A 27,426-nucleotide genomic window follows, 5' to 3' on the forward strand; every position below is an offset into this window, starting at 1 on the left:
AAGGTTTTAAGCACCCAAAACATCCTTAATACTCTAAGGGAGCCCTTTTTACAAGTGTTGTAAGGTAGGTTGGTATTTGTGAAAAATATTTGTGCAAACATGATTGGGGAGATGAGAGAAGAATATACAAGTTATTTACAATTTTGTGTTTGAATGGATAAACCAATTGTCTACATACCATCTTAAAAAAGGTAGGATCAAAACCTCGTAGTTCGGGGTAAAAATATCAAAAGAAGTTGGTGAATTGATTGGTCAAAAGCCTTAAGGTCTTTTGTTATCAAAGGGAGAAAACTCAACCTAGAACCACATGAAGGAGAATTACGGTCCAAAACGCAGCGGAAATTAAAATTTTCTCCTTTAGAGATCCTTACGAATGGTCATGATTAGTGATAGAATATTTACCTCTTATGACGATTGAAACCTTTGGTGCAGATCTCTTGTGACGATCAAAACCTTTGATGCAGATCCACGAAGCGATCACGAACGTTGAACGATGACAACGTCTCTACTCAGTCCACACGAACGGGTTCCTTGAATCTCAGTGCTAGCTGGTACGAATGAAGGCTTTGAGTGAGAGAGAGAGTGAGAGAAAACAAAAATAATGCAACCGCTATTAATGCTTCTGCACAAGGGTTCTATTTATAGAACCACTTGTGTGGGCTTCAAGCTAAAAGCCCACTTAAGTGTATTTTGGCCCATATCTTATAATATGCCCAAAATCACTTAAGCCCATGGTACCTTACCATATTTCGTGTTCTACTCAAGTACACCGTACCTTACGATGTTCTATAATTCACTTAAGGGCACCGTACCTCACGGTATTCCTTAGTTACTCTATCTCTCATCAATCCGTCCTTTTTGTGTGACCCTGTAGGTTTTCGTGACGTTGGCAATTATATTAAATCACGCATTTAACATAATAAACAATGAGCGGTATCTAGCAACACATCACTGCTACCCAAGACACGAAAATGTCATGTGATCTGACAAAACCTTCTGTGATAATACTTATGTGTATAATTACCCTTTTTCCCTTATGTCTATATCGAACACAAGGCATAGACCGTGTCATCCTTGTCCAGTTTAATATTGGGCCCATAGACATTTATCCTGTTATGCAGGATGGGCAAATTCCATCTAGGTCACTCATGTCCCTCAGCATGCTTCGTGGAGTACCCATCAACTGTCTTTATGGTTATCCAGTTACGGACAACGTTGGATCAGCAATAAAGCACTCGACTCTACATCTAGGGTCCATAGTGGTTTCAGGTCGAAGAGTGGAATACACTATTATCACCATGAGAATAACTTATGACACTTTGCATAACTTTCTATATAGTATTCTCATAGCGGGTCAATCCGGTATAAATATTACTCTTAATATTCATACCTATGTTTAAGACTTGATAACTCTTTATCCATGATCCATGAGATGTGATCATCAGTCTACAAACATAATATTCTTAATGCTTTAATGTTATCCCACTTCACACTAAAGCTCGACTACGGATACTTTAAGAATAGTGCCCTTATGTTTAATGTGTTCTCATGATTAAGTCACACTTAATACATTAAACGGACTATCTATTCCAGTGACTTTATTAATCAACCATAATAAAGAAAATGCCTTTTATTATTAATAAATAATTCGATACAAGTACCAAAAAGTATTGGCCTCTAGGGCTTACACCAACACCACAAATCCACCATGTGAGGATAGCTTCAACATGCTAGTGAGGGGTTAACCCTATAATAAGCATGGAAGACTTATAATCTATCACTAAGGATATAGGTGAGTATTATATCAACCTCAAGGATAACTCAAACCTAATAGCTAATGTTTATGAAAAGCTTTAACACAAATGGTCATTGGAACCATAAAAACAATTGAGTGAGTTATATTTACAAATGAAAAGTATTTACAAAATAAGGTCAAAGTTTACTTAAGATTCAATTCAAAATAAGTGTTATAAAAAGAGTTTGAAAAATCAAAGGCATAGTGCCTAAGTTTCTAATTTTGAAAACAATGTTAATGTTTGCACAAACGTTTGGCTTGGGTTAGAGTGGAGAGAAGAAGAGAACGACTAGGTCCTAAACATGCAAAGATGAGGGAAGAGAAATAAAACCACATGGAGTTCCCCTCTTGAGATGATAAAGATGATCCAAGTTTCTCCCTTTCCTTTGGAATTAGCAAGTAATAAGCAAATAACTCAAGCAATCAAGCTAACAATCAATCAAGCTCCTATGAATCTTCCAATTGGCTTTTGTATCTCTTATCTTGGATGTCCATGACAATGGTTCTTCTAATTGGCTCAAGTTTGGATCCCTAGAACACAAGAACACACAAATTAAAAAGTTCCACAATGTAATAGAAAGAATGGACAAGAGTGAGTTTAGAATTAGGATCCTTTCAATTCATCTTCAAGATGAAGCACTCTAAAGGCATGAGGCCTATTTGCTCTTTGACAATTTTAGCATTCTAAAGGCATGAGGCCTAGTTGTTCTTCAAACTCCATTAGCATCGGTAAGGTCCTAAATCTAAGTCCTTTCTCCATTTGAATTGGGTTCACACAAACAAAACAAAATAAACACAATAGTATATATACAATAATGTGCTCAAGTGAGCAAAAGGCAAATTGCATTAACATAAACATGAGCTCAAGTGAGCAAAGGGCAAAGGAAAATGAAATAATGAACAAGAAATTAAATTGCATTAATGTAAATTGCAAGAATTAAATGCTTGAATTAAAAGTTAGTAATTAGTAGTTAGTGTTAGTGTGCCATAAGGCAATTTAGCGTTATGTTAAGCAATCGTAAGTGGACTAATGTAGAAGTCACACCTATTTGAGGCTGGACAATAAAACTATAGGCAACAAACACAAGTTAGAGACCATGACTAGTAAGCCAAGCTCCTACAACTTGCCATGCCAAAAGAAAAGAAGAATGATCTTGTATGGATTTAGGTTTTTTGCTTGACCAAGAAGCAACCTATCTCTAATGCAAAGCAATTCACTTGATCTTTGATCAAGATGAATTTGATTTGAATCAAAGAAGGTTAAGCCCCTCATATGTCAAGGCTAACCATCAATCATTAACTCATTGATCAAAAAGAAAAAAAGAAAAAAAAAGAAAAAAGAAGAAGAAGAAATGGAAATGTACATAATTGAAATTCAAATGACATAAGCAAAATACATTGACCAAATATGAAATGAATCAACATTAATCAATGGTAAACAGAAGTGAGATGAAGCTTAGAAGTCAAGAAACAATAAATGTATTTTTGATAATTTTTGGAATTAAAATAATACTTGAATTAAAATAAACAAATAAAGGTCAAACTTCAAATCCAATTCAAATCAACTTGGAAAATTTCAATTGGATCATCCTAACTTCAACATGGTCAAACAAGGTTTGACAAAAAATTTCATCATTTTTAGAAACCAGAAACTAATTTTAAACAATTAAAAATGAAGAAAATATAACATAATTGAACTAAAATCTCAAATAAATCTCAAATCAATTAAGAAATTGATGAGAATATTTTTCATAGATTCATCATCATTTAAAGATGTTAAGAAAATATTTTTGGCATATTTGATTATCGGAAACTATTTTAAATAAATTAAAAATAACCAGAAAAGAGAAAATTCACAAAAAATATTAGATGGAATCATAAAAAATATTAAAAATCATTTTTAGAAATTAGAATTAAAAAGGAAAATAATGCAATTGGTCCCAGATTTTTTGGATAAAAAATGAAGAAGTGATGAATTTTTGAAAAAAAATGGAATTAAAGAAAATAAAATGAAATTCAGAAATTAAGAAAAATCATGGAGCGTCTAATCTTTCCTTATTAAATGATCTGGCTAATCATAAGGATGAGAGATGCGTACGCATGGTAGACCAAAGTCAGTAGCGAAGCACATGTCATTAAAGCAAGTCAAACAAACCAAGCGCCAGGATTAGATTAGAAGTAAAGGATCCAATGGCCATGGACTCGTCCACGTGGGGACGGTGGTGGAAACCACCGTCTTCTCCGGTGAGACTCACCGTCTGGCCAGAATTTGCAGGTTTTCAAACCTTCATCATTTTGCACGATCCTTATATCTTTGGAAAGCTGGGGTGATGTACGTCACCCCTGTGCCATTGGTTTCCACTCAAGATCTCTATATAGAGAGAAATCTGAGATATAATTTTATGGTGTTCATACTGAACTTGTTTAATTCATGAAATTAAATGCACTGATCAATTGCCTCTCACATGAGGACTTCAAAGGTACCAACAAACACAAGAAATGATTAATATCCAAGGAGTTTCGAATCAAAACAGTTTGAGGGAAAACCTTTGAAGATCAGCTTTCGAACACTTGATCTACTCCAAGTCTTTGATGCAGCTTGTTCTTGAGATGGCAAGGAAGCAAGGTCTAGGAATTGAAGCTCAATGATCAACCAATGAAGTTGAAAATTGAACTTGAAAATTGAAAGAGAAAAGCAAAATTCCTTTTAATGGAGGTTGGGATTTTACTTCTGCAGCAATTCAGGCGCCTTGAGGTTGGTTTTTGAAGAGGAATGGAGCTTCTATTTATAGCCAAGCATGCTGCAAGCAATGAAATACTCATGTGCATGTGAAGTTGGATTCTCCATGCATGGGCCTGTACAGGCGCATGTGAGGCCCAAACTGGATTGGTTTTGCATGCTGATGATGAAACAAATGATTTTGGACGTGTACATGGCAAGGCAATGTGGTGTGCAAGCAATTTAATCATGTTATGCATAATTGAACACAAATCTTCTCCTCTTCGAAAATGCCTTTTGCCAAATTGAAACATAGCCATGTGGGTAATGGTTGGAAAGGTATTGACATGAGGAAAAAATGTTATGTTGAACAAAAATCCATTTGGAGTTGGGAAAATATTGAAAACTGATCATGAAGTTCAAGGTACAAAACATGTATATGGAAATTTAGCCAAAATGGACCAACTTCAAGCCCTTCTATTTCAATGATGTAAGCCTCAAATGACAAAACCTTCAACATAAAAGTTGTATATCTTTTCAGGAGAATCAATTAGGACTTAAATGTTTCATCATTTGGATTTTTGATGAGAAAGTTATGGGCACTTGAAGTTGGACTTTTTCACATTTCAATGACTTTGGCCCAAAGTGACCTATAATGTTTTTTATTATCACATGTGTTTCGTTTAGGATTATGAAATTTTGTCCAACATAACATTTGAAGTAGAAATCTTAAACTTTCTAATTCATTTTATCCCACCTCAAAATCATGAAAAATGAAGTAGTTAGGTCCTTGGGAAGTTGACCAAAAATTAGGGTTTTAGTCAAAATGACCTATAATGTTATGAAATGGATGATAAACTTACAAGTTTCAAATCAATTTTTTATGAACATTAAAGTTTTTCATATGGTCCTTAAGAACATTTTTTCTCTTGGGGTCATCTTCATTTGACAAACACATCAAAAGTTAGGTCTCAGTGGATTTCAAAATAGTCAGATGAATTGACTGATCAACTTCTCAAGTCCAAACTTCAAATCTTAATGAATTGATGATTGAGGACACTCACATAAGCTAAAATATGCATTAAATGATGAATTAAAGAACTTCCCTTGATTGTATTTGATCATGGGTTGAGGTTGCTTCATGAGCAAGGCACAGTCAATGCACAACTGAATTAGGGTTTCCTTGGGAAACAATCCTCAAGCACTTTGATTTGCTTTGATCAAATTGACAAATTGAGATACTTGGGAGGCATATATGATGGATGAGAGATTTGGGAACCATTGTCATGCTTGCTTTCAACTTCATCTGGCCACATCAATAAGCATAGGGGTCTCCTAGGAGCCTTGGATCACATGATTGTTCAAGCTTCAAAACAAAACAAGTTAGTGACATATTTTTGTGCTTTTGGTTAGTAAACAAAATAAGAAAAGCAATAATATACAATTTAAGCATGCTTGGTGGTCTTAAACCAACTTACACAAATCCCAACCCAAGGGTTAAGGAGCCAAGATGCTATGATCCTTGAGGCAAATGCAAAGTGCAATGATATGATGCCATGAGGGATCTTAGGGTCAAAATTAAGGTCTTATAGATGCCCCTATTTAAGGTCATTCTATCCGGAGAAGTGAAGGTTAAAATCTTCGTCTCGACGAGATAAAATGGGCTTAAATAATAACAAAGAGATGAATTTTGGTCCCTAAGAGACCTCATGATGCAAATGTATGTATGCAAAAGTTAATGCTCTGTGGGGATATGTGTCCACAAAGAAGAAAAGAAATCAGAAGAAACTGAAAATCCATAGGAGTAATACACTCATAAATGGGACAGAGACTCTGGGGACTTTATTGGGGAATAAAGGATAAAATGCATGAGCAAGTCACGACTTGAAATTTGCTGAGAGACGCGAAGGGATTCCATGAAAATAAAACAATGGAAAGACTCGAGCTGACGCAAAGATGCATGTATTGGGGAATATGCCAATACAGCAAAGCTATCCACAAAGGATACTTCGAATAAAAATCCGGACTCGGACGGGGAAACCCCAATAAGGGACTCAGGCTGAGAATATCCACAAAGGACTCAGCTGAGGAAGAAACAAATGAGGTATTACCGGTTACTGGGTAATAAGCTCAAAGAGACATGTGATCAAGGCACCGGTATAAGGGTGAGAGAACAACACGCTCGGGGAGAATGAATATCTAAGACCGGTATAAAGGTGAGAGATATCAATCATCCAAAACCTATGAGGAAGACCTAAAATGGTATATTTCAACTCAGGAAAATATGACTCCACTGGGGACAAAAGAGTCATAATAGGGAGCAGGAAGGAAGGAACACCAGGGATATCGGTTACTGGGCATATAATAGGTGACCGACCAGGCGTGAATTGGGGAATATTTCCCAGACACTCATCATCCGAAAGGAGGGTTGAAAAAGCAGACTCGATTACAGGATGGACATTCGATTCCATAAGGAAATACGAATCTTACTCAACTGGGGAAGAAAAAGACTTCGACAGAAGGGCGCATGAGATATATTATCTATTACTGTCAGAACGTAGATAACATACTCGCATGGAAGATTATCCACAACTGGTTACTGGGTTAATAAATGATAAATCGACCGAAAAGACAGGACATCGGGATACCGGTTACTGGGTACAAACTGATGACTAATCAAAGGGAGAAACAGTCATTACCAAACAAGGGTAAATGAAAGATGACTCGCTGGGGATAAATTGCTTAGTCAAAGCAATTATCCAGGAGATATATCACCGGTTATTGCGAGATATACTCAAAAATGAAGGAATCTCAATACCGAATATTGGATAAAGATAACCAACAAGGAGGGGATTACGTCTACCGGTTACCGGGTAGAAAACCACAGAAGAGAGTAACCGTCATCGGTTAGGATGAAAAAAATCAAGGGTTAACTCTGCAAGGGGATAAAATAGGGTTTACAACTACCGGTTACTGGGTAGTAAACCACAGAAATAGGACTTACAACTACATGTTACTAGGTAGAAGGCCACAGCATCCGCTGGGGAAAGAATGAACAACTACTGTTTACTGAGTAATTGATCACCTGAACCACGGGGAAGCGCAGAGGGAATAACAAGAGGAGTCAATCTAGGAACAAACTAGAGAGACACAATGAAACAAGACTCAACCCGAAGAGGATATAACTCAGGGGAGTAATTCCATCCCAATACATATTTTGGGAGGAAACTGAAATGATAATCATCCATGAGGACATAACTCAGTGGGGAATATGGAAGAAAGGATGGACACTTTCTGCCTATGGGGTTGATTCTATGTGGAGAGATCAGACACAAATATCTGCTTGGGGAAATATGTATCACCAAATAGCAGGAGATAACAAACAATGATATATGGCAAAGAATGCAACATGAATATTTGAATGTTATAATTATGCATGTATATGCGTGGTTTATGTGTGATTAATGCTGACAAACAGACATATCTAACACAAACAGGTCCAAGAATCAATGGACAAACATCCGATACTACATCTCAAAGAGAAAACTAAGCCCACAGGAGAAATCCAATCTGGTGGGGGCAACAAATACCAGGAAACACCGATCTCTGCAGGGGATAAAGGCCTACTGCCAGGGGAACAAGCAGGATCACCGGAAATCGATCAGAGACCGCTGTTGGGAATAAGCAAGGGATCACAATCACCGAAGCTGGGGATCTTCCAACAATACGCAGAGACAGGGATAAGATCGATCAGAGAAGACTCTACCGGGGATCTTATCAGGGGATGATGTGGACTTCTGTGGGGAACAACCACCCAACAGAAGCACATCCAACAACATTCACTTCTAATCACGGAAGGAAACATCTATGCTATGGAGAAGGAGAACCAATCACTCCGCTGGGGAAAAAGACAACACGTCCTCCTCAGAAGTTCCAATGCCAAACTTAAAATCAGGTAAAGCCTTAGCTGGGGAAGCTACTTCATCACCACTAGGGAGCTTAACACAGGTAAGATCCACTATAGAAGTAACTCTACTGGGGAAGAGATAAGGAAAGATAAGAAACTCTTTGGGGAATAACCACCGAACAAAAGTTCTAAAAATCATCACATTTCCTCAAACTGCTGGAGAAACAAATCTCTGCCGAGGAAAAGGAAACACTGCTCCGCTGGGGATAGGAAAATAAACATCTTCATCACCCGCTCTACTGGGAGGAAAATTATCCGAGAAGGAGGAAGCAACAACAATCAGACTCCGATCAGGCAACTCCACTAGGGAACAACTGCTGAAGACTGAACCAGGAACAACCTGTAGGCGATCAGTTGGAGATAACTTGCAGGAGACCAAACTGGGGCAGTCTAATGTGAGCAACCCTGCGGAGGATGAATAGGAGGAAAACCTGTTGGAGCTCAATGTAGGCAAATCCACTGGGGATAAACTACAAGCCAACTTGTTTTAAAAAAATCCGCCCATGCTGGGATTTCCTGCTCACTCTACGGGGGATTTTCAATCTGAATGAGGGAAAATCAACTTCCTCGAAGAAGATAGCATAATCAATTTATCAATTTATAAGGGATTTTATGTCAATCCACACAAGGGATGACAACCATATAATTGATAATGCAGATGCTAGATCCAGCCTCACTGGGGAGCTAGAAAACCGAGACCAAACTCCAAACTCTCAGGGGATTTGGGTGGTGTATCATTTTCTCTTGCGCTCAATGAGAAGACAACTTGCAAGATGATGAAGAGGATAACAGAAATGCTAGGAATATGAACAAATGTCTTACTCTTTTGGAGATCATACTATCCTTAGGAGAGCATTGAAGATGTCTCAGTTATCCTTTGAGTCATTGTGAATGTTCACTTTGTTTAAAAACAATTTTATAAAACTTTATTTATTTAAAACAATGATATTTATCAATTAAAACATGCAAACATTTGTTAAACAGAAACAAATAAGAGTGCAAAGAATTGGATAAAGGCTCAAATTTATTTGATGGAATGGTAGTCTGCAAATGGCAAGACTCCATGGATCTTTACAAACTTGAAATTGGTGATATATATTGGAAAAACTCTACATTGAACATAATGACCATTTCTCCACCAACTCTGAATCCACTGTATTTGAAGCTTCAGTTGACGATGACTAAGCGAAATTCTTTGGCAAAAGACAGTTTGTAGAACAAAGTCTTGTCAGGATGCAGTTACTTGCCAAATCCCTAATTTTTGCCTAGATTGCCCCATGGTGAGATACTCAATCTAGCGGGATATATATATATATATATATATATATATATATATATAATATATATATATATATATATATATATATATATATATATATATATATATATATATATATATATATATATATATATATATATATATATATATATATATATATATTCATTTTTTTATGTCTCTAACTTTTTCCTGGATCTCCCTTTCGGGTTTTCAATCCACCGAGACGCTCATTTTTGCCTAAGCCGTCCTTTCGGGTTTTCAACTTAGCGAGCTATTCTGTTTTTATTTTAGGCGAAGTATTTCTTGACTGCATCTGAATTCACAGGACGAGTGAAATCCTCCCCATCCATAGTTGTAAGTATCAAAGCACCACATGAAAAGGCTCTCTTAACAACATATGGACCTTCATAGTTTGGAGTCCACTTGCCCCTGGAATCGGGCGCGAAAGACAAGATTTTCTTGAGCACGAGGTCACCTGCTCGTAACACACGAGGCTTGACCTTCTTATCAAAGGCTTTCTTCATCCTTTGCTGATATAACTGACCATGACACATGGCAGTTAATCTCTTCTCTTCAATCAAGTTCAACTGGTCATAACGACTCTAAACCCATTCGGCCTTAGTCAACTTGGCTTCCATCAAGACTCTCATTGATGGGATCTCAACCTCTACGGGGAGCACAACCTTCATGCCATATACAAGAGAGAAAGGGGTTGCCCCTGTTGAAGTGCGGACAGATGTACGATAACCATGCAAAGTAAATGGCAGCATTTCATGTCAATCTTTGTACGTAACAACCATCTTCTGGATAATTTTCTTAATGTTCTTATTAGCAGCTTCAACATCCCCATTCATCTTGGGTCTATAAGGAGAAGAATTATGATGTGCTATCTTGAACTCGCTACACAGCTCTTTCATCATCTTGTTGTTCAAGTTAGATCCATTATCAGTAATGATCTTGTCTGGCACACCATAACAGCATATGAGTTGATTCTTCATAAACTTCACAACCACCTGCCTGGTCACATTTGCATATGATGCAACTTCAACCCACTTGGTGAAGTAATCAATTGCTACGAGAATAAACCTGTGACCGTTGGACGCCTTTGGCTCTATCATGCCAATCATGTCAATTCCCCACATAGAGAAAGGCCATGGTGATGAAATCACATTCAGAAGTGTCGAGGGAATATGAATCTTATCCGCATAAATCTGACACTTATGGCATTTCTTCACATATTTGCAGCAGTCAGACTCCATTGTCATCCAATAGTAGCCTGCTCTCAATATCTTCTTTGCCATGGCATGTCCATCGGAATGAGTACCAAATGAACCCTCATGGACTTCACTCATCAACAGGTCTGCTTCGTATCTATCCACGCATCTGAGCAAAACCATGTCAAAATTCCTCTTATAAAGCACATCGCCATTGAGGTAGAAACTGCAAGATAATCTCCTCAAAGTCTTCATATCTTTAATAGATGCCCCAGGCGGGTAAATCTGACTCTGAAGAAAACATTTGATATCATAATACCATTGTTTATCATCTTTTACTTCTTCCACTGCAAATACATGAGCTGGTCTATCCAAGCGCATCACAATGATATTGGGGACTTCATTCTAGAATTTCACCACAATCATCGAAGCAAGCGTAGCAAGAGCATCTGCCATCCGATTCTCATCTCGAGGAATATGGTGGAAGTCAACCTCAGTAAAAAATGTTGAAATCCTCCTCGGATAATCTCTGTATGGGATGAGGCCAGGCTGATTTGTCTCCCATTCACCCTTAATCTGATTAACAACAAGGGCCGAATCACCATAAACATCAAGATGCTTGATCCTAAGATCAATACACTCTTCCAAACCCATAATACAGGCCTCATATTCTGCCATGTTATTCGTGCATTTGAAAGTTAGCCTTGCTGTAAAAAGAAAATGTGTGCCCTGAGGAGTAATAATCATTGCCCCAATACCATTTCCATATTGATTTACGGCGCCATCAAACACCATGCACTATCGGGAACCAGGCTCTGGCCCTTCATCGAGCGTAGGCTCATCACAATCTTTCATTTTCAAATACAAAATCTCCTTATCAGGGAAGTCATACTGAACAGACTAATAATCCTCAATTGGTTGATGTGCCAAGTGGTCAGCCAAAATACTACCTTTAATAGCTTTCTGAGCTCGATACTCGATATCACACTCAGACAACAGCATCTGCCAATGGGCAATCCTCCCAGTTAAAGCAGGCTTCTCAAAGATATACTTGATTGGATCCATTTTGGATATCAACCAAGTCGTATGATTCAACATATACTGGCGTAAGCGCTTAGCAGCCCAAGCCAAAGCACAACATGTTTTCTCAAGCATCGAGTATCGAGACTCACAATCAGTGAACTTCTTACTCAGATAGTAGATAGCATATTCTTTCTTCCCCGATTCATCTTACTGACGCAATACACAACCCATAGAATCTTCAAGAACAATCAGATACATAATCAAGGGTCTCCCTTCCATGGGCGGAGACAGAATCGGAGGCTCGGATAGATACTCTTTGATACTGTCAAAGGCCTTATGGCAATCCTCGGTCCAATCATGACGCTGATCTTTCTGGAGGAGCTTGAGTATTGGCGCACATGTGGCAGTCATGTGGGATATAAATTTGGAAATATAATTCAAGCGGCCAAGAAAACCTCGGACTTGCTTCTCAGTTTTGGGCGCAGGCATCTCTTGTATTGCTTTGACCTTGGAAGGATCAACTTCAATACGTCTCTCACTGACAATAAAGCCCAATAACTTGCCGGAACAGACTCCAAATATACACTTGTTAGGATTTAGGCGGAGTTTGTACTTCCTCAAACGCTGAAAAAGCTTCAACAAGTGCTTTATATGTTCAACTTCTGTTCTCGACTTTGCAATCATATCATCAACATACACCTCGATCTCCTTGTGCATCATATCATGAAACAAGCTAGTCATAGAACATCGATACGTGGCTCTGGCGTTCTTCAAACCGAAGGGCATCACTCGATAACAGATGTTCCCCAAGGTGTGATGAATGTTGTCTTCTCCATATCCTCGGGTGCCATTTTAATCTGATTATATCCGGAAAATCCGTCCATAAATGAGAAGACATTGAATTTAGTTGTGTTATCTACCAACATATCAATATGTGGTAGAGGAAAATCATCTTTCGGACTAGCTTTATTCAAGTCTCGATAGTCCACACACATTCGGACTTTTCCATCTTTCGTAGGCACGGGCACAATATTGGCTACGCATTGAGGATATGTAGAAGTCACCAGAAACCCCGCATCAATTTGCTTATGAACTTTTTCTTTAATCCTCACTGCCATATCAGGATGAGTTCTTCTGAGCTTTTGCTTCACAGGCACGCACTCAGGCTTCAAAGGCAGGAAATGTTGCACGATATCAGTATCCAGACCAGGCATGTCTTCATATGACTAGGCAAAGACGTCGACATATTCTCGCAGTAACTCAATCAACCCCTTCTTCACATATTCTTCAAGGAGTGACCCAATCTTCACCTCTCGAACACAATCCTCAGACCCCAAGTTGATTGTTTCTAGATTCTCAAGATTTGGCTGAATGACCTTCTCTTCGTTCTCAAGCAGACGGGTAATCTCATCAGGAATCTCTTAAACATCATCTTCTTCGGCCTCAAATACAGGGAACTCAAAGTTGGGAGATGGTGTTGGATCATTATGTTCAATGAGTTTGATCAACCTGCATAATGATTTTGGATATAAAAGAGATTTTAGAATTCAAGCAAGGCAAATCATTATGCAGATGAAAAGATTGATTTTATTTTATTTTTAGGGTTTTATGTGATCCCCAATTTCATGCAAAAAGTGAAAAGTGAAAATAATTTGGAAAAGCAAACATTTAACATGAATTTATTGAATGAATATCATTGTATTTATGCGCCAACAATGTTATCACTTCTCCTTTTGGCATGGGAGAAGGGTTTTTAAACAAAAATGAACATTACATGGACTTATGGACAACTGTTGGAACATCAACAGCGACCCAATTATTGCAGACTCCTCCAAGGATGACAAAGTTTCCAGAATCTTCCTCTGCATCATCTTCCACTATAGCAACTGCTTCCTGGTCTTCGACCCTGTGGATAAAACCACCACTTTGAAACAGACCATGCTTGTTTAAAGTGCCTGAAGAGTACCCTATGCCAGTCTGGGATTTATTGTCTTCCAGTTTAATCATTTGTCCTAAACCAGTAGTTGTGCCATACTCAATGGCCAACTTCACATCATTATAGGATGCAAATGAAGAAGTTCCTTTCTTAGAAGGCTCGACAATAGACAAGGCTTGGAACGGCGTCCCAACCTCATCCTCAGCATCAATATAAGAAAAGGAAGACAGATGGCTAACCAAGAGAGCCTTCTTTCCCCCTACCACCACCAACTTTTTGTTCTTTACGAACTTCAACTTTTGGTGTATGGTGGATGTCACGGCGCCTGCCTCGTGAATCCATGGTCTGCCCAACAAACAGCTATATGATGGGTGGATATCCATGACCTAAAAAATGATATGGAAATCACTAGGTCCTATCTTGATTGGGAGCTCAACCTCGCCAATCACGGTCTTCTACGATCCATCAAATGCTTTGACGACCACTCCACTCTGCCTCATGGGAGGCCCCTGATATGACAGTTTCTCCAGAGTGGATTTCAGCAACATATTCAAGGATGATCCTGTGTCTACCAGCATATTAGACAAGGCACCATCCTTGCAATTCATGGAGATGTGAAGTGCCAAATTGTGGTATTTTCCCTCCTCGGGAAGATCAGCATCACAAAAGCTTAGGTTGTTACAAGCAGTAATGTTTGCAACAATGCTATCAAACTGTTCTATGGTGATGTCATGATCTACGTACGCCACGTCCAACACCTTCTGCAAAGCTTCACGGTGTGGCTCAGAGTTCATCAACAAAGACAACAATGATATTTTTGAAGAAGTTTGTAGCAGCTGATCTACAACATTGTACTCACTCCTCTTGATGAGCCTCAGCATCTCATCATAGTCCTCTCTAATCATGCCATTCTGGCCAGCAGGGACATGAGCTCTAGCAACAGCAGAAGGTCTGTTAACAACAAGTGCCAGATTCGGGCAAGAAGAAGAATTCCCCAAAGGACGGGTAGCACTATCAGCAGCATCAGCTCTTCTGGTGTCAGCCTGGGGTTTCGGCGGCCCCGAGAAAACACGACCACTACGGGTCAAACCACTGACATCAGCAATATTCACAACAGAAGTAGAGGGTAAAGACACCTCCTTCCCATCTTCTAATGCAACTGCATTATATCGATAGGGAACAACTTTGTTGGAAGTGTATGGAACAGGGCTAGCTGGCTTAATAATGAGAGTAGGATAAGCCTTTTGCTTGCTGCCATCGTATCTAACAACAACAGGCTCAAGTATCCTAAACACAGGGGATATCACGTTGACTTCATCCTCGTCACGATTCTGAAGTATCTCTATCACACTCTAATCCAGCATTTCTTGGATGTCTTTTCTGACTTGACGACATCCTCTCTCATTGATAGTGCATATACGACAGCTGTCGTGGTCATGCTTGTAGTGACTGTATCCATATAATAGTCTATGTATCTCGACCAAGGATTGTCTGATATGGCTGACATATCTGACCTTGTACTTGCCAGGGCAATCCTGAACCATATTAACAGCAGATTTCCCATGCTCGGGCAATGGGTTCTTCTTCACATTAGGACCTACTTCCTCGAAAAATAGAATACCGCTTCTAACAAGGTCTTGAACCTTGGTCTTGAGAGGGTAACAGTTCTCCACATCATGTCCGGGAGCGTCGGAATGATAAACACAGTGAAGCTCGGGCTTATACCACCACTGAGGGTTGGTCGGTATAGTAGGTGGGTCACGTATAGTAATCAACTTCCTTTCAATCAGTGAAGGATATAATTCAGCGTAGGTCATTGGAATAGGATCAAAACTGACCCTCTTCCTATCATAGCTTGTGCTGGTTTGATTGTTGTTTCGAGGCTGGTAGGCCTGCTGTTGCGGACGATGCTGTTGTTGCTGATACTGTTGATGTTGTTGTTGATGGTTCTGATGTTGATAATGTTAATTCTCTCTGAATGCAGGTGTTATATGAGCCACCTGGTACTGGTTACTGGCGAGACGCATAGTCTTCCTCTTCACAGAGGGTCTTCTTGATTTAACATGGGAGGACACAACATGCGCATCTCCATCTTTCTTCTTAGAAAACACCCCATAACGTTTGACAGAAGAGCATTCTTCTCTAGTCAGGCGCCCTTCCCTGACCCCCTCTTCTAGACGCATCCCCATGTTCACCATCTCGGTGAAGTCAGAAGGAGCGCTAGCAATCATCCGCTTGTAGTAGAAAGAGCTTAAAGTCTTGAGAAAGATCTTCATCATTTCCTTCTCTTCGAGCGGAGGCACAATCTGTGCAGCCAATTCACGCCACCTCTGGGCGTACTCCTTAAATGTTTCCTTCTCCTTCTGGGACATGACCCTCAGTTGGTCCCTATCGGGAGCCATATCAACGTTATACTTGTACTGCTTGACGAAAGCTTCGCCAAGGTCGTTGAAGGAGCGGATGTTCTCACTATCCAGGCCCATGTACCATCTCAAAGCGACACCGGACAGGTTGTCTTGGATGTAGTGGGTCAGGAGTTGAACGTTATCGGTCTGAGTCGACATCTTGCGTGTATACATCACAAGATGGCTGAGTGGGCAAGTGTTTCCTTTGTACTTTTCAAAGTCAGGCACTTTGAATTTGACAGGAATCTTGACATTAGGCACTAGGCATAACTCAGCAGCATATTTGCCGAAGAGGTCCTTCCCTCTGAGAGTTTTAAGTTCCTTGCGCAGCTCAAGGAATTGATCATTCATAGCATCCATTTTCTCATAAACATTTGGGCCCTCAGATGGCTCAGAGTGGTAAATGGTGTCATCTACTCTCGGCAAAGTATGCACGATTGGAGGTGGCACAGCAAGGACCGGGCTAGATGCCGGCAGAGAAGCAAATGTAGGGGCAAGACCTTCTGGGACAAAGTTAGCGGGCATCCCCCAGGGAAACCCGACTGGCATAGCAGATGGCGCAAAGTGGGCATTGGCAGCAGGCACGGTAGAGGAAGCAACCTCTGAGATGACCGTCCTCTAGGGAGGAGTTGAAGGCGTTGGAGAAGACTGACTTTGGACGGCCAAGAAAGACTCCATCAGGGAAGTAAATCTTGCCACTTCCTCCTTCAGTTCTCTATTCTCTTGATCTAGGTGATCCATTAGCTTTGATGAGTTGGCTCTGGTGTAGTACCGGTGCGTCAGCTTGTCTTCAAAATAAATGAAGAACACAGACTTAGACCACTGAACAAGAAGCCCTGGAACAAAACCTGCTTGTGCACATGATGCATGCAATGCTTGCACATATGATTTATCTTTTTAATCAGAGGAACTTTAGAGTTCTATTTGCAAATATTTGGAAATATTAATCATTTAGACATATAATGGAATAATCATATCAATAATATCTGGAAAAAAATTTACACCAAAGAAGTACAGTCTTGGTAACTAAATACAATACAAGAGAGAGGGAAAATGAACATCCTATGGAACCCTAGAAACAATCGTCCAAAGCTCTCGAGACCGGAAGATAAGCTGCACGAAGCCTCTTCACCTCTCTCTCATAGGCCGCCTCCATATCTGCCTTCTCCTTGGCGAGTCGGTCATACTTCCTCTTCCAAAACCTGGAAGATTGAGGAAGAAGAGAAGTCACCGCATCATCAGGCTCGTCGATAACCTGATGCTCCAGAAACTCTATCAAAGCATCTTTATCTCTAAGCTACTGAAGTAGCTCCTCTCGCTCACGAACCCAAGCACGCGAACGGTCTTCATCTCTCAACTCCTCTACTCCTTGGTCATGGAGGGTTGAAGGCCCAACCATAACCATAGGTGTAGGTCTCGGGTAGTCATAGGGAATGCGGTACTCAGAAGCTCTCCTCCTAACCCACGAGGTATAGGGTTCCAAAGCAATACAATTCTTCGAACCAAGCTCTTTCCTTCCCTTCCTATGAATCTTGCACCAAGCGCGAACCATCCTTCCCTTCAAGTTTTGGGGATCTTTACCCTCTTGAAAGAACACACCCTCTAACAGAATGTTATTAGGTTTATCCTTTAAGGGGAACCCAAGTTGACGGTGTGCCAAAACAGGGTTGTAGTTAATCCCTCCACATGTACCAAGAAGAGGCACATTGGAGAATTCACCACAAGAGTCAATAAGCTGCACACCATCATACACACGGTTATACCAAAAGATATCATCATTAGTGAGAGACATAAGTCTCGTGGACCACCGTAGACATCCTTTGTTCTCCTTGAAGGTAAGCGTCTGTGGGAAGTGCGAAATAAACCACTTGTACAACAGAGGCAAACAACACACAATGGTACCACCACCCTTTGCATTCCTCATATGCAAAGAGAAATAAGTGTCACCCAACAGAGTCGGAACGGGATTAAGAGTAAAGAAAATCCTAATAGCGTTCACATCCACAAAGATGTCGATGTTGGGGAATAACACTAGCCCATAGATGAGAAGTACAAATATGGCCTCAAAGGCGTCCTCACTCATGGCCTTCCCATACATAGTAGCTTGAGCAATGAGGAAATCAGATGGGAGACCTTGAATTCCACCTTTGGTAGTCATATGAGCACCAATAATAGATTCATTTATATGCAACAGATCAACAATCTCTTGAGAAGTAGGGACTCTCTCCAAGCCACTGAACGACAACTGATCTAAAATAGGTATACCCACAAGATTGGCATACTCCTCAAGCCAGGCAAAAGCTGGAAATCCGGAAAAGTGAAGCAACGAAACAAGGGATCATAGAACTGTACCAGCACACTCATCAGACCTTCATCCACCTGAGTAGCAAGAATAGACAGAAGCTTCCCATGACGAGCCTTGAACTCCAAGGGATCTAATACATAGGATGTCAAACTCCTTAACTCTTTCAAGTCTGGTTGTCTGAAACTGTACTTCTTTGTATTCCTTCTTTTCTTATCCATGTCTGAAAATTTGCAAATAGACCTCTTAAGTTCCTTGAAAATTTTCTCATTGTTGATGATATGGATGTGTATGAATGCATGAATGCATGGATGCAACAATCACACTCTAGGATCAAGCAAAACACACCACACAAAGGTCATGGGATGGATCAAGTCATCCTTAATATCAATCATCCATTTTGGTGGATTATGGTTTACACCTTATCAACACCCAAGTTCCATTGATATTAAGGATATACAAGAATGGATCAACCATGAATCAAGGGTTTGTTGCAAGTCACGAGCATGGAGTCTCGGTTAAGAACCACCCAAAGGGAGTGTACTATGGTTAAACCTAACAATCATGTTCTACAAGAGGTTCCCATAGTCATCATCCCATCTTTTGGATATTATCGGATAAACGACTACTCGTATTCCAAAAATATTCTCAAGAGAGACTCTTATGAGTGTAGTATCGCGTAACAATCATATCAAATCTTACACTTGAACGACCTTCGCACTACGTCCTAAAAATAGGCCAAGATGGGCTAGGTAATCTAAGGTCCTTGGCTTCTAAGGTCTATATTAGAAAGAGTAATGCCTAACCAAGACTACTCGTGTGACATTATTGATCCCAACATGACCTCCACCAAGTGAATGGGCTTGCAAGTCAACTTGCTAAGGAATAACTCCACACAAGTTGACAAGACTATGCCATTCTCCTATCATAAGTGCACTCGAGTTCGGGTATAGAACTCATATCTCAAAGACCACCAAACACACAAGCAAATGATATATCAAGCAATTCATACATTACAAACAATACAGTATTCCCAAATTTGCACAAAAATATGTTACAAATAATATAAACATACAATACAACACATGGTAAAAAGTAGGCAAAACCCACTAGGCAAATGATCCCCAGCAGAGTCGCCACTTTTCTGTAGCGGGGTATTCGTTACCTTTAGATTTATTGAGTAAATCAAAAGTAAATCATACAATTCGAGTCGCCACCGCACTTCTATTTATCCAAAGGAAAAGTTAGAAAGATAACAAAAACCGAGAAGTTTTATCAAATCAAAAATTAATAAAAATGTCAGAGATCTGGGTAAGGGGGTTGGTTATGCAATGAGAAGGTTTTCAGCACCCTAAACATCCTTAGTACTCTAAGGGAGCCCTTTTTACAAGTGTTGTAAGGTAGGTTGGTATTTATGAAAAATATTTGTGCAAACATGATTGGGGAGATGAGAGAAGAATATACAAGTTATTTACAATTTTGTGTTTGAATGGATAAACCCATTGCCTACGTACCATCTTAAAAAAGGTAGGATCAAAACCTCGTAGTTCGGGGTAAAAATCTCAAAAGAAGTTGGTGAATTGATTGGTCAAAAGCCTTAAGGTCTTTTGTTATCAAAGAGAGAAAACTCAACCTAGAACCAAAAATCCACCATGTGAGGATAGCTTCAACATGCTAGTGAGGGGTTAACCTTATAATAAGCATGGAAGACTTATAGTCAATCACTAAGGATATAGGTGAGTATTATATCAACCTCTAGGATAACTCAAACCTAATAGCTAATGTTTATGAAAAGCTTTAACACAAATGGTCATTGGAACCATAAAAACAATTGAGTGAGTTATATTTACAAATGAAAAGTATTTACAAAATAAGGTCAAAGTTGACTTAAGATTTAATTCAAAATAAGTGTTATGAAAAGAGTTTGAAAAATCAAAGGCATAGTGCCTAAGTTTCTAATTTTGAAAACAATGTTAATGTTTGCACAAAATTTTGGCTTGGGTTAGAGTGGAGAGAAGAAGAAAATGACTAGGTCCTAAACATGCAAAGATGAGGAAAGAGAAATAAAACCACATGGAGTTCCCCTCTTGAGATCATAAAGATGAACCAAGTTGCTCCCTTTCCTTTGGAATTAGCAAGCAATAAGAAAATAACTCAAGCAATCAAGCTAACAATCAATCAAGCTCCTAGGAATCTTCCAATTAGCTTTTGTATCTCTTACCTTGGATGTCCATGACAATGGTTCTTCTAATTGGCTCAAGTTTGGATCCCTAGCACATAAGAACACACAAATGAAAAAGTTCCACAATGCAATAGAAAGATTGGACAAGAGTGAGTTTATAATTAGGATCCTTTCAATTCATCTTCAAGATTAAGCACTCTAAAGGCATGAGGCCTAGTTTCTCTTTCACAATTTTAGTATTCTAAAGGCATTAGGCCTAGTTGCTCTTCAAACTCCATTAGCATAGGTAAGGTCCTAAATCTAATTCCTTTCTCCATTTGCATTGGGTTCACACAAACAAAACAAAACAAACACAATAGTATATACACAATAATGTGCTCAAGTGAGCAAAAGGAAAATTGCATTAACATAAACATGAGCTCAAGTGAGCAAAGGGAAAAGACAAATGAAATAATGAACAAGAAATTAAATTGCATTAATGTAAATTGCAAGAATTAAATGCTTGAATTAAAAGTTAGTAGTTAGTAGTTAGTGTTAGTGTGCCATAAGGCAATTTAGCGCTATGTTAAGCAATCATAAGTGGACTAATGTAGTAGTCACACCTATCTGAGGTCGGTCAATAAAACTATAGGCAACAAACACAAGTTAGAGACCATGACTAGTAAGCTAAGCTCTTACAACTTGCCATGCCAAAAGAAAAGAAGAATGATCTTGTATGGATTTAGGTTTTTTGCTTGACCAAGAAGCAACCTATCTCTAATGCAAAGCAATTCAATTGATCTTTGATCAAGATGAATTTGATTTGAATCAAAGAAGGTTAAGCCCCTCATATGTCAAGGCTAACCACCAATCATTAACTCATTGATCAAAAAGAAAAAAGAAAAAAAAGAAGAAGAAAGAAGAAGAAGAAATGGAAATGTACATAATTGAAATTCAAATGACATAAGCAAAATACATTGACCAAATATGAAATGAATCAACATCAATCAATGTTAAACAGAAGTGAGATGAAGCTTAGAAGTCAAGAAACAATAAAAATATTTTTGGTAATTTTTGGAATTAAAATAATACTTGAATTAAAATAAACAAATAAAGGTCAAACTTCAAATCGAATTCAAATCAACTTGGAAAAGTCCAATTGGATCATCCTAAGTTCAACATGGTCAAACAAGGTTTGACAAAAAATTTCATCATTTTTAGAAACCAGAAACTAATTTTAAACAATTAAAAATGAAGAAAATATAACATAAGTGAACTAAAATCTCAAATAAATCTCAAATCAATTAAGAAATTGATGAGAATATTTTTCGTAGATTCATCATCATTCAAAGATGTTAAGAAAATATTTTTGGCATTTTTGAATATTGGAAACTATTTTAAATGAATTAAAAATAACCAGAAAAGAGAAAATTCACAAAAAAATATTAAAATTTATTTTTAGAAACTAGAATTAAAAAGGGAAATAATGCAATTGGTCCCATATTTTTTGGATAAAAAATGAAGAAGTTATGAATTTTTGAAATAAAATGGAATTAAAGAAAATAAAATGAAATTCAGAAATTAAGAAAAATCATGGAGCGTCTGATCTTTCCTCATTAAATGATGTGGCTAATCATAAGAATGAGAGATGCGCGCGCATGGTAGACCAAAGTCAGCAGCGAAGCACATGGCATTAAAGCAAGTCAAACAAACCAAGCGCCAGGATTAGATTAGAAGTAAAGGATCCAATGGCCATGGACTCGTCCACGTGGGGACGATGGTGGAAACCACCGTCTTCTCCGGTGAGACTTATCGTCCGGCCAGAATTTGCAGGTTTTCAAACCTTCATCATTTTGCACGATCCTTATATCTTTGGAAAGCTGGGGTGATGTACATCACCCCCGTGCCATTGGTTTCCACTCAAGATCTCTATATAGAGAGAAATCTGAGATAGAAATTTATGGGGTTCATACTGAACTTGTTCAATTCATGAAATTAAATGCACATATCAATTACCTCTCACATGAGGACTTCAAAGGTACCAACAAACACAAGAAATGATCAATATCCAAGGAGTTTCGAATCAAAACAGTTTGAGGGAAAACCTTTGAAGAGCAGTTTTCAAACACTTGATCTACTCCAAGTCTTTGATGCAGCTTGTTCTTGAGATGGCAAGGAAGCAAGGTCTAGGAATTGAATCTCAATGATCAACCAATGAAGTTGAAAATTGAACTTGAAAATTGAAAGAGAAAAGCAAAATTCCTTTTAATGGAGGTTGGGATTTTACTTCTGCAGCAATTCAGGCGCCTTGAGGTTGGTTTTTGAAGAGGAATGGAGCTTCTATTTATAGCCAAGCATGCTGCAAGCAATGAAATACTCATGTGCATGTTAAGTTGGGTCCTCCATGCATGGGCCTGTACAGGCGCATGTGAGGCCCAAACTGGATTGGTTTTGCATGTTGATGATGAAACAAATGATTTTAGACGTGTACATGGCAAGGCAATGTGGTGTGCAAGCAATTTAATCATGTTATGCATAATTGAACACAAATCTTCTCCTCTTCGAAAATTCCTTTTTCAAAATTGAAACATAGCCATGTGGGTAATGGTTGGAAAGGTATTGACATGAGGAACAAATGTTATGTTGAACAAAAATCCATTTGGAGTTGGGAAAATATTGAAAACTGATCATGAAGTTCAAGGTACAAAACATGTATATGGAAATTTAGCCAAAATAGACCAAATTCAAGCCCTTCTATTTCAATGATGTAAGCCTCAAATGACAAAACCTTCAACATAAAAGTTGTATATCTTTTCAGGAGAATCAATTAGGACTTAAATGTTTCATCATTTGGATTTTTGATGAGAAAATTATGGGCACTTGAAGTTGGACTTTTTCACATTTCAATGACTTTGGCCCAAAGTGACCTATAATGTTTTTTATTATCACATGTGTTTCGTTTAGGATTATGAAATTTTGTCCAACATAACATTTGAACTAGACATCTTAAAATGAAGTAGTTAGGTCCTTGGGAAGTTGACCCAAAATTAGGGTTTCAGTCAAAATGACCTATAATGTTTTGAAATGGATGATAACCTTACAAGTTTCAAATCAATTTTTGATGAACATGAAAGTTGTTCATATGGTCCTTAATAACAGTTTTTCTCTTGAGGTAATCTTCATTTGACAAACACATCAAAAGTTAGGTCTCAGTGGATTTCAAAATAGTCAGATGAATTGACTGATCAACTTCTCAAGTCCGAACTTCAAATATTAATGAATTGATGATTGAGGACACTCACATAATCTCAAATATGAATGAAATAATGAATTAAAGAACTTACCTTGACTGTATTTGATCATGGGTTGAGGTTACTTCATGAGCAAGGCACAGTCAATGCACAACTGAATTAGGGTTTCCTTGGGAAACAATCCTCAAGCCCTTTGATTTGCTTTGATCAAATTGACAAATTGAGATACTTGGGAGGCATATATGATGGATGAGATATTTGGGAACCAATTTCATGCTTGCTTTCAACTTCATCTGGCCACATCAATGAGCATAGGGGTCTCCTAGGAGCCTTGGATCACATGATTGCTCAAGCTTCAAAACAAAACAAGTTAGTGACATGTTTTTGTGCTTTTGGTTAGTAAACAAAATAAGAAAAGAAATAATATACAATTCAAGCATGCTTGGTGGTCTCAAACCAACTCACACAAATCCCAACCCAAGGGTTAAGGAGCCAAGATGCTATGATCCTTGAGGCAAATACAAAGTGCAATGATATGATGCCATGAGGGATCTTAGGGTCAAAATTAGGGTCTTATAGGGATGACACTCTACAATTGAGGGAGGACAGACAACCAGCTTGTATGGGGATAAAGTACGACAATAACCACGAATTAGGATTACAACAATAATGAAATTATATGAGTCTATATATGTATATGTATATTTATATGTATAAATGATGATTATGCTGAAAAAATGATCGTAAAGGATACACAGGTGTCCTAGATTTGAATCATCGATATAATTCTCGGTCAATCCACTAAAGAAGGAGACAACTGCTGGAGAAGAGAGATCAACATCCCAAAGGTTCAACCCTAGTTGGGGAAATTGGAGATCTGCTGAGAAAAATTGTTATCACGTCTGCGGGGAATTTTAGGTCAACACCATATCAAATAGGAGACAACCATGCAATTGATAAACACAAATAGCTACTCAGAAACCAGGAGGAAACTCTGACTGGGAGCAAATCTGATGGCTATTGGTGGGGAAACCGAAATTCTGTCGCACCTACGCGAACTACTGTGGAAACCCGTTCTTACTCCGCTAGAGACCAAAATCGGCTAGGGAATAAACACTACACTCTTCAGAGAATTGGTCAACCGACTCAGCTGGCTACTTTTCCGGGGAAACGGCGAGCAAAAACTGTTCGGAGAGATTAACAACTACCGAGCGCTGAATCATTGCTATCGGGGATGAAAGAGGAATGCGCCTACTTCTTGGGGAGAACCAATAATGCTCCACACTTAGGGCTTACTTCTTTCGAACTACTGTTGATATTCCTTTTAAATGAAATCGATTGCTTAAGATTCATGCTTTTATATGTTTAAGAAAAAATGATTTTGATTAAAAAACTTTAATTTCAAAAATGATCATAATAAAATTTAAATCTATTTGGCTGAAGATGAATAAGAGTAGAAACAATTGGATAAAAGTTCAACCTTATTAAATAGAATGGTAGTCTGTAAATGACAAGACTCCATAGATCTTTACAAAGTTGAAAATGGTAATTTACATGGAAAATGGTTACATTGAATACAATTATCACTAATCCTTCTACCAACTTTTGATATCCATTATGCTCTTGGCTGCTGATAGGCGTCATGAATCAACATTGACCGTTATGCTCAAAAACGTCTTCAACACTGAAGATCAGCAAGATGCAGTTACTTGCCACAATCCCTAATTTTTGCATAAATTGCCCCAAGGTGGGGTACTCAATTTATCGGGATAATTCTTTCTGTTTTATGTCTCTAACTTTTGCCTAGATCGCCCTTTCAAGTTTTCAATCCACCGAGACGCTCATTTTTGCCTAAGCCTCCCTTTCGGGTTTTCAACTTAGTGAGTTGTTCTTTTCTTTTTAGGCAAAGTATTTCTTGATTGGATCTGCGTTCAAAGGACGGGTGAACTCTTCACCATCCATAGTTGTAAGAATCAAAGCACCACCTGAAAAGGCTCCTTTAACAACATATGGGCCTTCATAATTAGGAGTCCATTTTCCCCTGGAATCTGGTTTGAAAGACAAAATTTTCTTGAGCACAAGGTCACCTTCTCTGAACACGCAGGGTCTAAGCTTCTTATCAAAAGCTTTCTTCATCCTCTACTGATATAACTGACCATGACACATGGCAGTCAATCTCTTCTCTTCAATCAAATTCAGCTGATCATACCTGGTTTGACACCATTCAGCCTCAGTCAACTTGGCTTCCATCAGCACACGCAATGAAGGGATCTCAACCTCTACGGGGACCATTGCTTCCATACCATATACAAGAGATAAAGGGGTGGCCCCTGTTGAAGTGAGGATGGATGTACCATACCCGTTCAAAGCAAATGGGAGCATCTCATGCCAATCCTTATACGTCACAACCATCTTCCGAATAATCTTCTTGATGTTCTTGTTTGCAGCTTCAACAACCCCATTCATCTTAGGTCTGTAGGGAGAAGAATTTTGATGTGCTATCTTGAAGTCTTTGCAAAGAGCTTCTACCATATTATTATTCAAGTTTGACCCATTATCAGTAATGATCGTGCTTGACACACCATAACGACATATTATCTGATTCTTGATAAACCTTACAACAACTTGCTTGGTTACATTCGCATACGATGTCGCTTTAACCCATTTTGTGAAGTAATCAATTGCCACTAAAATGAAACGATATTCGTTCGATGCTTTGGGCTCAATCATGCCAATCATATCAATTCCCCACATGGAGAAGGGCCATGGGGAGGAAATGACATTCAACAGTGTTGGAGGAACATGAATCTTATCCGCATATATTTGACACTTATGGCATTTCTTCACAAACTTGCAACAGTCAGATTCCATTGTCAGCCAATAGTAACCTGCTCGCAACATCTTCTTCGCCATTGCATGTCTATTTGAATAAGTACCAAAGTAACCTTCATGGACTTCAGTCATCAAAAGGTATGCTTCGTGTCTATCCACGCATCTGAGCAAAACCATATCGAAATTTCTCATATACAATACATCACCATTCAGGTAGAAATTGCCGGCTAACCTTCTCAAAGTCTTCTTATCTTTCAAAGATGCCCCAGACGGGTAAATCTGACTTTGGATGAAACACTTGATGTCATAATACCACGGCTTCTCGTCTTTGATTTCTTCAACAACAAACACATAAGAAGGCCTACCAAGACGCATCACAGTCAAATTGGGAACCTCATTCCAATACTTCACTACTATCATTGATGCCAACATTGCAAGAGCATCTGCCATCCGATTTTCATCTCGAGGGATATGATGAAACTCAACCATCATAAAGAAAGTTGAAATCCTCCGCGCATAATCTCTATATGGTATCAAACCGG

Source organism: Lathyrus oleraceus, chromosome 7, assembly GCF_024323335.1.
Source record: "Lathyrus oleraceus cultivar Zhongwan6 chromosome 7, CAAS_Psat_ZW6_1.0, whole genome shotgun sequence".
In the NCBI taxonomy this organism is placed as follows: domain Eukaryota; kingdom Viridiplantae; phylum Streptophyta; class Magnoliopsida; order Fabales; family Fabaceae; genus Lathyrus; species Lathyrus oleraceus.